A 14,366-nucleotide genomic window follows, 5' to 3' on the forward strand; every position below is an offset into this window, starting at 1 on the left:
TTTCTGCCAAATGATCATACCCCAAAAATCTCAAGAAAAAAGATAATACTGACATGCTCCAAAGTCATCCACTCCATGAATATTCAGAGAGTTTTCATACTAAAATTCTGAAGACTCTACTTACTCCTCGTTAGATAAAACTCATGACATATTATCTGTACTAAAGCAGAAACCATTTCTACTTCTCATCCATGAAAACTACTCCAAGGTATTAACAGAGCATACTGCTCAGAAGCTGCAGAATACCCAATAATTATGATAATTTGCCACAAAATAGATACAGCAAATTGTTCACTTGACTGGTGCACATTCTCAACTGCTCACTGAAAGGAAGACCTCTGAACCTTCAGCCATCGGACTAAGTACTATCTCTCATTCTTTGTTAAAAGCACTCAAATTATAAACATCTCAAGGTCACAACGAATCCACGACTGGATTCAGGTAACGAACATCATATAATCCAACCACACAGCACAAGAGTGGCCCTAAAATTTACCTGGGGGTGGGGGATGTGTTGGCATGCATTAAGAATCTTTTTTTTTAAGAAAATTAAAATTGCAATGTCCAGTATGCTAGTATAAAGCCAAGGTATTTGGAATCCCTTTATGTTTAGGAAGATAATAAACAAGGAAGTAATGAAAGGATCTATATATTAAGGCAATAATCTCATTAACTTATGTTGGAAAGAACGATGATTTGTGCATAAAATCAGCAATATAAAATGACTTCCTCAGAGTGAAGAGATTTTCTAAAAAAGAATCTTCACAATGACACCAACCAGAATTGCCCCATAGGTAAGAATGGGAAGGCCTATAAACACAGACAAGAAAGCTTCGGGACTCCTGCACAAGAGGTCAGGGCTTGGCCATGCCCTCTGCCTCCCTGCATTCAATAGCTCTGGGTAGGTGTTAAGTATACAGGCAGCCTGGTAGCTGGGAAAAAAAATAATATGGCTACTGCTTACACATGAGGTGCTAAGCTCTAGGAGTTTACACACTCTCAGTGAAGTTCATACAACAATAAAATAAAATCAGGTACAAATCATCACAAGTTGTAAATTGGGGTACATACATAAAAAGATTAAAGAAGACACATTTGCTGGGTGGAAGGATTGCGGATGAATGATATTTCCATTTTTTTTTTTAGAGCTCTATTATTAAAAGAGCTAATATTTTGCTTTATATACGAGAAATAACATCACCAGAAGTTACATATACTTTCATTACATAGATAAACAATACATGTGCATGTGAATAAAAATTTAAATAGAATATGCAAAATTGAAATCCACCTTTGTATCTACCATACTTGTGAGTTTATTTTGAAAGATTGTTTTAATGACATTGTATCTTGGATTTTAGGGTAAAAAATACTTATTTTTAAAAGTGCTATTACATTTAAGGTGCCCCTCAAATCCTAAAAAAAGACTAAAATGATTCTATCATCTAATGTTTGTCAATAAAATCACTGAAGGGAGCTTCTTAAAAACAACAAAAATAAACAAAAGGAAAACCAGACTTTTCAGGAAAATAAATACCAATGCAGTAAGAGCTAAAAGAGAAGATGTTTAAAGTATAGCAGAAAAATATAAAAGTAAAATCACTAAGAATCAATATTTTCTTATACGTTCTTATATCTTCAAGAAAGCCCATGGTGACTTAAGAACAGCTTACCTAAATAAATGTTAACATTTTAATAATCACCATTGTATTGCTTCTGAAGTAAATGCATAAAATTAAACAAGGATGTTCCACACAATTTATGGCAAACAGTACCATAAATCTCAAGTCAAAGGAAAAGTAATCAATGGTAACATTTTAAACAAGAATTAGCCTGAAAAGGTTCAATGCAAATAAAAATGTGGAGAAAGCAATCAATAGAGCATGAATTCCCAAAGACAATGAGAAAGATGCAAAATAACAGAAAACACTATTAAATGTTTAGAGTTCAAAACGAAATGAAGCGTTTCAATGTAAATTTTTCCTTTTCATGTTTTTCCCATTTGTATTATGCCTATATTTAAACATCACAAAGTAAAATAAAAATTATCATTTCTCCAATTTGTAAAATGAGTTTAAACATGTCAATCTGATTTTTTAGCTGTCAATTCTCTTGGTATTACAAAAATACAATCTAGTCTCATTTCAGAGCACATTACTACCAAAGATATTCACTGACAAAGAACAATAATACAAGAGGCAGAGTAATATTCCAGTTTTATCACGTAAGAGGAAGGGTTATTTTATTTAACAGATTAAACAAGGAATTTCCTAAGAAATTTCCATGAGACAAAAACAATACCAAGAATGCGCATAACCTTAACAAAGCTACAAACTTTCTGAATTGGGCACTATAAAACACCAACAAGGTTTCTAAGTGTTATGGGGGAGGCTCTTAAGCAATCACAAGACAGAACTGGTAATTCAAGTAGCAAACACTAAAAGAATAAAAATGAGGACTCAAAAGGGAAGTCAAGGTGGAAACCGGATAAGCAAACCAAAACAATTTCAATACTCTATTATTTGGGCATACAATCTTTCATTATATGATTGAAAGCCCTTTAATACTGTACATACAAAAATGTTATTAATCAAGGCTTTGGTGAACCGTTAACTAACTTTATCATTTTTCCATGTATGGTGATAGATGAAGATAAATACCATTATTTGTTCTCAACTAATATATGCATTGTATGCATAAAACTCTGGACCATATATCCAGTAGGCCACCAGGACCCACAGATTAGTAGGAAAGGTAAGATAAAGTTTTGAAGAAGAGTAATATGAGTCAGAGTGTGAGTTCCTTAAAAAACAAAGGATAGGAAAATTCAGCGTCCCTGTGGGGCTGAGGGAACAGGAAACTTCTACCTTGCAATCTTTGAAAATAAAAGCAAATTCAAACAATGCACTGCCATCTGAAAATGAAGAAAACAACTAAACATGAAGTCATAAACATATATACAAACTTGCAGATATACTATCACAGCTCTAAAGCTGATGTAAGGTCTTATGAAATAAGATACTACATGCCAAGGGGTTTGTTTCTTTTAAGTGATACACATGAAAAGATATATAACTAACAGGGTAAATTTTGTTGAACACTGATCCAAGTATGATCTTTCACGAGAGAGAATTTTATTATAAACCTAAATCTTTAGAAAGCCTACAGGATTCTGATTTTCTCCCTCAATTAAAATAATTTCTTTTCAGATTAAAAAAATATCTAACATTCCTCACCCTAAAACAAGCATCATTAACATTTTGGTACATTCCTTTCAGGCATTTCTTTAAGCAATATATATAAACATACACAAAATTTACACAAGGACTCATAACATACATGCTCTTTTTCTCATGGACGCTAACCCTTTGCTCCCTTAACTCACCTCTTGCCCTCTTCTGTCCTCATTCCCATGTAAACATACTTTTTCCATATTTATCTAAAAATATATATATATGCATCAATGAAGGAAGTCTTTTGTCGCTTGTTTTATAAAAATGGGGTCATGAAATAGACCCTTCCTTGCTTCCTGCTCCTCCCATTTGACAACACGCATGGAAATCAAAAAAGGCAATGATTGTTTCTTTGACTGCTATATATTCCAGGGTATTGACACAGTATAATTTACTCAGTTACTCCCCTATCAAGAAGTATATACTTTTCTATTTTTGCCATCATAAACAATCCTGCAAAACATCCTTATGTGTACACAGATACAGCCAGTAGTATGCTAGAACCAATTAATACTGGCTGAAAAGAGTTAACTGTTAAATTTTCAGGAATTTTGGGAGCTGGTTATGAAACACATAAATGAAAATTAAATTATAAAAGCTTATAGATGAACAATTATTAAAAACAAAGGTAATAAGTATTCAAAATTCATCGCTTCCTAGTTTTACATTTTACTATTATATATGCTCTTGAATTGACTGATACCTATAGATCTGTACCTTGGAAATACCATATAATAGCATGTTACAACACATGTCTTTCCAACTCCGCATTCAGCGAAGTCATGTAGATTTGAGTAGTTGTGACAAAAAACAAATGGTCTGCGAAGGCCTAAAATTTTTACCATCTTGCCCTTTATAAAAGAAGTTTACTCACCTCTAAATTCCTAGAAGTACTAAATTAAGCAATAAATGTACTTTTTATAAAATAATGGCAAATTGTATTTTTTAAAGGCTAAAACAATTCACATGTCTACTAGATATAAGTGCTCCTTACTTTTAAAAGTTTTTCCAATCTGATAAAAACAAAGTAGTTATCTCACTTTTGTTTTTCACTTCTCATACAATTAGTGAGTTTGAAAAATCTTTACAGATTGGCCATTTGGATTTGCTCTTCTAGGAATTGCATACATCCTATTGCCATTTGCTATTGCTTTATTTGTGTTTTTGTCATCAATTTCTAAAAGCTATTTAATATTTTGCTATTTTGCTATTTCATTTCAAATATTTTCCCCTGAGTTTTCGTTAGTATACCAATACTACAATATAAAAAACTTTCAATAGTTAAATATATCTATCTTTCCTCACTTGGTTCTAGTTTTCCTTTCTGTTTAGAAAGGTTTTTGACAAAATGAGCAAAGGAGAAAAAAGAGAGAGAGAGAGAGAGAGAGAGAGAAAGGCAAACCAAGAAACAGGCTCTTAACTATGGAGAACAAACTGGTGGTTACCAGAGGGAGAAGGGTGGGAGGATGGGTTAAACAGATAATGGGGATTAAGGAGTACACTTGTGATGAGTACCAGGTGTTCTATAGAAATGTTGAATATTATTGTACTAAACAATTGTATTGAACTATACTGTACACCTGAAATTAATATTACACTACATGTTAACAGAAATTTAAATAACAACTTAAAACTAATAAATAAAAAATGCTTTTGACAATCTCTAGGTTACATAGTTGCCTCAACGTTCTTCTAAGCTTTTCATAATAAATTCTCCCATTTAGGGAAATTTTGATCCACTGGGAATTTGTTTTCTTTTTTTTTTTATTTTATTTTTTTAATATATGAAATTTATTGACAAATTGGTTTCCATACAACACCCAGTGCTCATCCCAAAAGGTGCCCTCCTCAATACCCATCACCCACCCTCCCCTCCCTCCCACCCCCATCAACCCTCAGTTTGTTCTCAGTTTTTAACAGTCTCTTATGCTTTGGCTCTCTCCCACTCTAACCTCTATTTTTTTTTTCCTTCCCCTCCCCCATGGGTTCCTGTTAAGTTTCTCAGGATCCACATAAGAGTGAAACCATATGGTATCTGTCTTTCTCTGTATGGCTTATTTCACTTAGCATCACACTCTCGAGTTCCATCCACGTTGCTACAAAAGGCCGTATATCATTTTTTCTCATTGCCATGTAGTACTCCATTGTGTATATAAACCACAATTTCTTTATCCATTCATCAGTGGATGCACATTTAGGCTCTTTCCATAATTTGGCTATTGTTGAGAGTGCTGCTATGAACATTGGGGTACAAGTACCCCTATACATCAGTACTCCTATATCCCTTGGATAAGTTCCTAGCAGTGCTATTGCTGGGTCATAGGGTAGGTCTATTTTTAATTTTCTGAAGAACCTCCACACTGCTTTCCAGAGCGGCTGCACCAGTTTGCATTTCCACCAACAGTGCAAGAGGGTTCCCGTTTCTCCACATCCTCTCCAGCATCTTTAGTCTCCTGATTTGTTCATTTTGGCCATGCTGACTGGCGTGAGGTGATATCTGAGTGTGGTTTTGATTTGTATTTCCCTGATAAGGAGCGACGCTGAACATCTTTTCATGTGCCTGTTGGCCATCCGGATGTCTTCTTTAGAGAAGTGTCTGTTCATCTTTTCTGCCCATTTCTTCACTGGGTTATTTGTTTTTCAGGTGTGGAGTTTGGTGAGCTCTTTATAGATTTTAGATACTAGCCCTTTGTCTGATATGTCATTTGCAAATATCTTTTCCCATTCCGTTGGTTGCCTTTTAGTTTTGTTGGTTGTTTCCTTTGCTGTGCAGAAGCTTTTTATCTTCATAAGGTCCCAGTAATTCATTTTTGCTTTTAATTCCCTTGCCTTTGGGGATGTGTCGAGTAAGAGATTGCTACAGCTGAGGTCAGAGAGGTCTTTTCCTGCTTTCTCCTCTAAGGTTTTGATGGTTTCCTGTCTCACCTTCAGGTACTTTATCCATTTTGAGTTTATTTTTGTGAATGGTGTGAGAAAGTCGTCTAGTTTCAATCTTCTGCATGTTGCTGTCCAGTTCTCCCAGCACCATTTGTTAAAGAGACTGTCTTTTTTCCATTGGATGTTCTTTCCTGCTTTGTCAAAGATGAGTTGGCCATACGTTTGTGGGTCTAGTTCTGGGGTTTCTATTCTATTCCATTGGTCTGTGTGTCTGTTTTTGTGCCAGGGAATTTATTTTCTAAAGGGCTTTTAAAGTAAATAGTGAGGCCCAGAATTTTAAAAGGATCAAATTGGTCCAATTTTTTTTTTTTTGGTTACAGAATACTGAATAGAAAGGTCCATTCATCCCAAATTATAAGCAGAGACCATCTCAAGTTATGGGATTCAAACAGACCATTTCTTCTTGAAATAATATAACTTAATTTTCAAAAGCTGTATAAAAACTCTAGTGTCTGATAATGTAGCATATGGCCTACTTATATTTTCTCACAGTTACAATTTTATGCAAGATTTCAAACCTAACATGAACAAACAATATTTGCAAATAGCTTAAACAAGTCAGCTTTTTGTGTAATTGCATTCATGTCTCTAAAAATATCACTGCCTCAGGGAACATATACTGATTTTTGTAAGTATTTTACGTAGCATTCAGTACTGAATATTGACACAAAGTTAAAACATAAAGTAAACAGCATACTTTCATTTTTCTTTGGGTCTTGGATTCTAGCAGAAAAATACACAAATTTGTGAGTAGAATCCTAGCCCAAGGAAAGAATCAATCAGTATCTTCTTTCTGGATTTTATTATTGATTGATTGTCTACTTTGGAAATAGAGCAAGCTGAAATGCACCTGTTCTAATGATTCCAACTTTAGAATCTTCTCCTGCCTTAGCTAATTTACCATAAGCAACTAATTTTATAGATAGAGGACATGTTAAGAGTTGTGATTTTTCAGTTAGTAACAAGTATCTGAAAGCCTAAGGAGTAGTTTTTGAAGCCTGTGAAGTAGAGGCTAATAAACTAATAAGAAAGTATGTGCAAAGAAGCAGTAAAAAACCAAAATCCCTGAGGTTCTGACTTCCAAGGTTGGTGAGTTTGAGCCCTGCATTGGGCTCTGTGCTCGCAGCACAGAGCCTGCTTGGGATTGTCTCTTCTCTCTCTTTCTTTCTCTCAAAAATAAATAAACTTTTAAAATAGTAATATTTGGGGGGACCGGCAGAAGATGGCGGCATAGGAGGACTCTGGGATCAAGGCGCGTCCTGCTGATCACTTAGATTCCACCTACACCTGCCTAAATAACCCAGAAAACCACCAGAAGACTAGCAGAATGGAATCTCTGGAGACCAGCACAGACAAGAGGCCCACGGAAGAGGGTAGGAAGGGCGGAGAGGCAGTGCACCCTACACGGACTGGCGGGAGGGAGCCGGGGCAGAGGGACAGCCCAGCGGCCAAGCAGAGGCCCTGAGTCTGGCTTGTAAAAGCGGAGAGGCTGGACAGACTGTGTTCCGACAGCAAGAGTGACTTAGCATCTGGGAGGTATTAGTTAACAGCTCTGCTCCGAAAGCGGAAAGGCTGGAGGACAAGTAGAGGGAGAGCTGCTGAGCCGCAGGACGACAGAGCTCAGTTTGGCAGGGAACAAAGGCGCTGCTAGCGCTGTCTCCCTCGCCCATCCCCCAGCCAAAATCCCAAAGGGAACCAGTTCCTCCCAGGGAACTTGCTTGCTCTGGGCAAACACCCAACGCTGTACTTCTGCAGAGCCACCCCTACGGCAGTGGGTCTGACTCCCTCCCGCTGCCACAGGGCCCCTCCTGAAGTGGATCACCTAAGGAGAAGTGAGCTAAGCCTGCCCCTCCTGCCCCCGTGCACCTTGCCTACCCACCCCAGCTAATACGCCAGATCCCCAGCACCACAAGCCTGGCAGTGTGCAAGTAGCCCAGACGGGCCACGTCACCCCACAGTGAATCCCGCCCCTAGGAGAGGGGAAGAGAAGGCACACACCAGTCTGACTGTGGCCCCAGCGGTGGGCTGGGGGCAGACATCAGGTCTGACTACGGACTGCCCACCAACTCCAGTTATACACCACAGCACAGGGGAAGTGCCCTGCAGGTCCGCACCACTCCAGGGACTATCCAAAATGACCAAATGGAAGAATTCGCCTCAAAAGAATCTCTAGGAAATAACAACAGGTAATGAACTGATCAAAAAGGATTTAAATAATATAACAGAAAGTGAATTTAGAGTAATAGTCATAAATTAATCGCTGGGCTTGAAAACAGTATAGAGGACAGCAGAGAATCTATTGCTACAGAGATCAAAGGACTAAGGAACAGTCAGGAGGAGCTGAAACACACTTTAAACGAGATGCAAAATAAAATGGAAACGACCACGACTCGGATTGAAGAGGCAGAGGAGAGAATAGGTGAACTAGAAGATCAAATTATGGAAAACGAGGAAGCTGAGAAAAAGAGAGATAAAAAAAATCGAGGAATATGAGGGGAAAATTAGAGAACTAAGTGATACACTGAAAAGAAATAATATACACATAATTGGTATCCCAGAGGAGGAAGAGAAAGGGAAAGGTGCTGAAGGTGTACTTGAAGAAATAATAGCTGAGAACTTCCCAGATCTGGGAAGGAAAAAGGCATTGAAATCCAAGAGGCACAGAGAACTCCCTTCAGACAGAACTTAATCGATCTTCTGCACGACATGTCATAGTGAAACTGGCAAAATACAAGGATAAAGAGAAAATTCTGAAAGCAGAAAGGGATAAACGTTCCCTAACATATAAAGGGAGACCTATAAGACTCGTGACTGATCTCTCTTTTGAAACTTGGCAGGCCAGAAAGGATTGGCAGGAGATCTTCAATGTGTTGAACAGAAAAATATGCAGCCGAGAATCCTTTATCCAGCAAGTCTGTCATTTAGAATAGAAGGACAGATAAAGGTCTTCCCAAACAAACAAAAACTGAAGGAATTCATCACCACTAAATCAGCCCTACAAGAGATCCTAAGGGGGATCATGGGAGACAAAGTACCAGAGACATTGCTACACGCATAAAACATACAGACATCACAATGACTCTAAACCCATTATCTTTCTATAATAACACTTAATGTAAATGGATTAAATGCGCCAACCAAAAGACATAGGGTATCAGAATGGATAAAAAAACAAGACCCATCTATTTGCTGTCTATAAGAGACTCATTTTAGACCTGAGGACACCTTTAGATTGAGAGTGAGGGGATGGAGAACTACTTATCATTCTACTGGAAGCCAAAAGAAAGCTGGAGTAGACATACTTATATCAAACAAACTACACTTTAAATTAAAGGCTGTAACAAGAGATGAAGAAGATCATTATATAATAATTACAGGATCTATCCATCAGGAAGAGCTAACAATTATAAATATCTATGCGCCGAAGACGGGAGCCCCCAAATATATAAAACAATTACTATAAACATAAGCAACCTTATTGATAACAATGTGGTAATTGCAGGAGACTTTAACACTCCACTTACAGAAATGGATAGATCATCTAGACACACGGTCAATAAAGAAACAAGGGCCCTTAGGGGCGCCTGGGTGGCACAGTTGGTTAAAGTGTCCAACTTCAGCCAGGTCACGATCTCGCGGTCCGTGAGTTCGAGCCCCGCATCGGGCTCTAGGCTGATGGCTCAGAGCCTGGAGCCTGTTTCCGAGTCTGTGTCTCCCTCTCCCTCTGCCCCTCCCCCGTTCATGCTCTGTCTCTCTCTGTCCCAAAACTAAATAAACGTTGAAAAAAGAAAAAAAAAGAAAAAAAAAAAAAAGAAACAAGGGCCCTGAATGATACATTGGATCAGATGGACTTCACAAATATATTTAGAACTCTGCATCCCAAAGCAACAGAATATACTTACTTCTCGAGTGCACATGGAACATTCTCCAAGATAGATCATATACTGGGTCACAAAACAGCCCTTCATAAGTATACAAGAATTGAAATCATACCATGCATACTTTTCAGACCACAATGCTATGAAGCTTGAAATCAACCACAGGAAAAAGTTTGGAAAACCTCCAAAAGCATGGTCATTAAAGAATACCCTACTAAAGAATGAATGGGTCAACCAGGCAATTAGAGAAGAAATTGAAAAATATATGGAAACAAATGAAAATGAAAATAAAACAATCCAAATGCTTTGGGATGTAGCGAAGGCAGTCCTGAGAGGAAAATACATTGCAATCCAGGCCTATCTCAAGAAACAAGAAAAATCCCAAATACAAAATCTAACAGCACACCTAAAGGAAATAGAAGCAGAACAGCAAAGGCAGCCTCAACCCAGCAGAAGAAGAGAAATAATAAAGATCAGAGCAGAAATAAACAATATAGGATCTAAAAAAACTGTAGAGCAGATCAACGAAACCAAGAGTTGACTTTTTGAAAAAATAAACAAAATTGACAAATCTCTAGCCAGGTTTCTCAAAAAGGAAACGGATATGACCCAAATAGATAAAATCATGAATGAAAATGGAATTATTACAACCAATCCCTCAGACATACAAGCAATTATCAGGGAATACTATGAATAATTATATGCCAACAAATTGGACAACCTGGAAGAAATGGACAAATTCCTGAACACCCACACGCTTCCAAAACTCAATCAGGAGGAAATAGAAAGCTTGAACAGACCCATAACCAGCGAAGAAATTGAATCGGTTATCAAAAATCACCCAACAAATAAGAGTCCAGGACCAGATGGCTTCCCAGGGGAGTTCTACCAGACGTTTAAAGCAGAGATAATACCTATCCTTCTCAAGCTATTCCAAAAAATAGAAAGGGAAGGAAAGCTTCCAGACTCATTCTATGAAGCCAGTATTACTTTGATTCCTAAACCAGACAGAGACCCAGTAAAAAAAGAGAACTACAGGCCAAAATCCCTGATGAATATGGATGCAAAAATTCTTAATAAGATACTGGCAAATCGAATTCAACAGCATATAAAAAGAATTATTCACCATGATCAAGTGGGACTCATTCCTGGGATGCAGGGCTGGTTCAACATTAGCATATCAATCAACGTGATACATTACATTAATAAAAGAAAAGATAAGAACCATATGATCCTGTCCATCAATTCAGAAAAGGCCTTTGACAAAATTCAGCACCCTTTCTTAATAAAAACCCTTGAGAAAGTCGGGATAGAAGGAACATACTTACACATCATAAAAGCCATTTATGAACAGCCCACAGCTAATATCATACTCAATGGGGAAAAACTGAGAGCTTTTTCCCTGAGATCAGGAACACGACAGGGATGCCCACTCTCACCACTGTTGTTTAAGATAGTTTTGGAAGTTCTAGCATCAGCAATCAGACAACAAAAGGATTTCAAAGGCATCAAAATTGGCCAAGATGAAGTCAAGCTTTCGCTTTTTGCAGATGACATGATACTATACATGGCAAATCCGATAGACTCCACCAAAAGTCTGCTAGAACTGGTACATGAATTTACCAAAGTTGCAGGATACAAAATCAATGTACAGAAATCAGTTGCATTTTTATACACTAACAATGAAGCAACAGAAAGACAAATAAAGAAACTGATCCCATTCACAATTGCATCAAGAAGCATAAAACACCTAGGAATAAACCTAACCAAAGATGTAAAAGATCTGTATGCTGAAAACTATAGAAAGCTTATGCAGGTAATTGAAGAAGATATAAAGAAATGGAAAGACATTCCCTGCTCATGGATTGGAAGAATAAATATTGTCAAAATGTCAATACTATCCAAAGCTATCTACACATTCAATGCAATCCCAATCAAAATTCTACCAGCATTCTTCTCGAAACTAGAACAAGCAATCCTAAAATTCATATGGAACCACAAAAGGCCCCGAATAGCCAAAGTAATTCTGAAGAAGACCAAAGCAGGAGGCATCACAATCCCAGACTTTAACCTCTACTACAAAGCTGTCATCATCAAGACAGCATGGTATTGGCACAAAAACAGACACATAGACCAATGGAATAGAATAGAAACCCCAGAACTAGACCCACAAACGTATGGCCAACTAATCTTTGACAAAGCAGGAAAGAACATCCAATGGAAAAAAGACAGTCTCTTTAACAAATGGTGCTGGGAGAACTGGACAGCAACATGCAGAAGATTGAAACTAGACGACTTTCTCACACCATTCACAAAAATAAACTCAAAATGGATAAAGTACCTGAAGGTGAGACAGGAAACCATCAAAACCTTAGAGGAGAAAGCAGGAAAAGACCTCTCTGACCTCAGCTGTAGCAATCTCTTACTCGACACATCCCCAAAGGCAAGGGAATTAAAAGCAAAAATGAATTACTGGGACCTTATGAAGATAAAAAGCTTCTGCACAGCAAAGGAAACAACCAACAAAACTAAAAGGCAACCAACGGAATGGGAAAAGATATTTGCAAATGACATATCAGACAAAGGGCTAGTATCTGAAATCTATAAAGAGCTCACCAAACTCCACACCTGAAAAACAAATAACCAGTGAAGAAATGGGCAGAAAACATGAATAGACACTTCTGTAAAGAACATCCAGATGGCCAACAGGCACATGAAAAGATGCTCAACGTCGCTCCTCAGCAGGGAAATAGAAATCAAAACCACACTCAGATATCACCTCACGCCAGTCAGAGTGGCCAAAATGAACAAATCAGGAGACTATAGATGCTGGAGAGGATGTGGAGAAACGGGAACCCTCTTGCACTGTTGGTGGGAATGGAAATTGGTTCAGCCGCTCTGGAAAACAGTGTGGAGGTTCTTCAGAAAATTAAAAATAGACCTACCCTATGACCCAGCAGTAGCACTGCTAGGAATTTACCCAAGGGATACAGGAGTACTGATGTATAGGGGCACTTGTACCCCAATGTTCATAGCAGCACTCTCAACAATAGCCAAATTATGGAAAGAGCCTAAATGTGCATCCACTGATGAATGGATAAAGAAATTGTGGTTTATATACACAATGGAATACTACATGGCAATGAGAAAGAATGAAATATGGCCCTTTGTAGCAACGTGGATGGAACTGGAGAGTGTGATGCTAAGTGAAATAAGCCATACAGAGAAAGACAGATACCATATGTTTTCACTCTCATGTGGATTTGAGAAACTTAACAGAAACCCATGGGGGAGGGGAAGAAAAAAAAAAAAAAGAGGTTAGAGTGGGAAAGAACCAAAGCATAAGAGACTCTTAAAAACAGAACAAACTCAGGGTTGATGGGGGATGGGAGGGAGGGGAGGGGAGATGACGGGTATTGAGGAGGGCACCTTTTGGGATGAGCACTGGGTGTTGTATGGAAACCAATTTGACAATAAATTTCATATATTGAAAAAAAAAAACTGAGAACAAACTGAGGGTTGATGGGGGTGGGAGGGAGGCGAGGGTGGGTGATGGGTATTGAGGAGGGCACCTTTTGGAATGAGCACTAGGTGTTGTATGGAAACCAATTTGACAATAAATTTCATATATTGAATAAATAAGTAAATAAATACTTTTATACAATGATGTAGTGCAAAAAAATAAATAAAATAAAATAGTAAAAAAAAAAAACAACAAAAAACCCAAAATCCCTGAGTTAACATGTTACACAAATTAAGAACTAAGCAGAATCTGAAGACCCTGCATTTTTAGACGGTCAAATAGTTCCATAGTTTCCATAAGATTTATATATTCTTTGTACTGATATGCATAAGTATATGCAAACCATTGTGTTTTATCAGTGAATTACTGATAAAAATCTGTGGTTTATCAGTAAATTACTAAAACATTAATTTTTGAGCTCCTAAGATAGCAAGAGTTCTCAGAGTACAATAATCTATACATTTATCCTATATAAATCTATATGAGATACAATATATTTTCAAGAAACTTTGAAATTTAAGTTACATCATTAACTTCAGATGATGATTTCTTCATCTTTAAATTATTTTACTCCTCCAATGATAAAAACTAGAAGTATACTCTATACTACTACAGAAGGGACAAGTTACTCCAATACATTCTCAACTCTATATCCCTGATAATAGTACTAAGAGGTACTCAATATTTATTAAATTGAACTAGGTGAATCACATGATCAGAAAGAGGCCTTCTTGAATTCCCACAGAGTTAATTGTTCCATCTTCTACATTCTTATAACACATTGAAAATACTTTA

The 14,366-nt window shown here is 37.3% G+C and overlaps 1 protein-coding gene across 15 annotated transcripts in view; it reads right to left on the reverse strand.

Moving 5' to 3' along the window:
- PHKB (phosphorylase kinase regulatory subunit beta) overlaps window positions 1–14,366 on the reverse strand; it is a 262,064-nt gene that overhangs the window by 215,110 nt on the left and 32,588 nt on the right. The gene's annotated exons all lie outside the window — the stretch shown is intronic.

Source organism: Prionailurus viverrinus, chromosome E2, assembly GCF_022837055.1.
Source record: "Prionailurus viverrinus isolate Anna chromosome E2, UM_Priviv_1.0, whole genome shotgun sequence".
Lineage (NCBI taxonomy): Eukaryota > Metazoa > Chordata > Mammalia > Carnivora > Felidae > Prionailurus > Prionailurus viverrinus.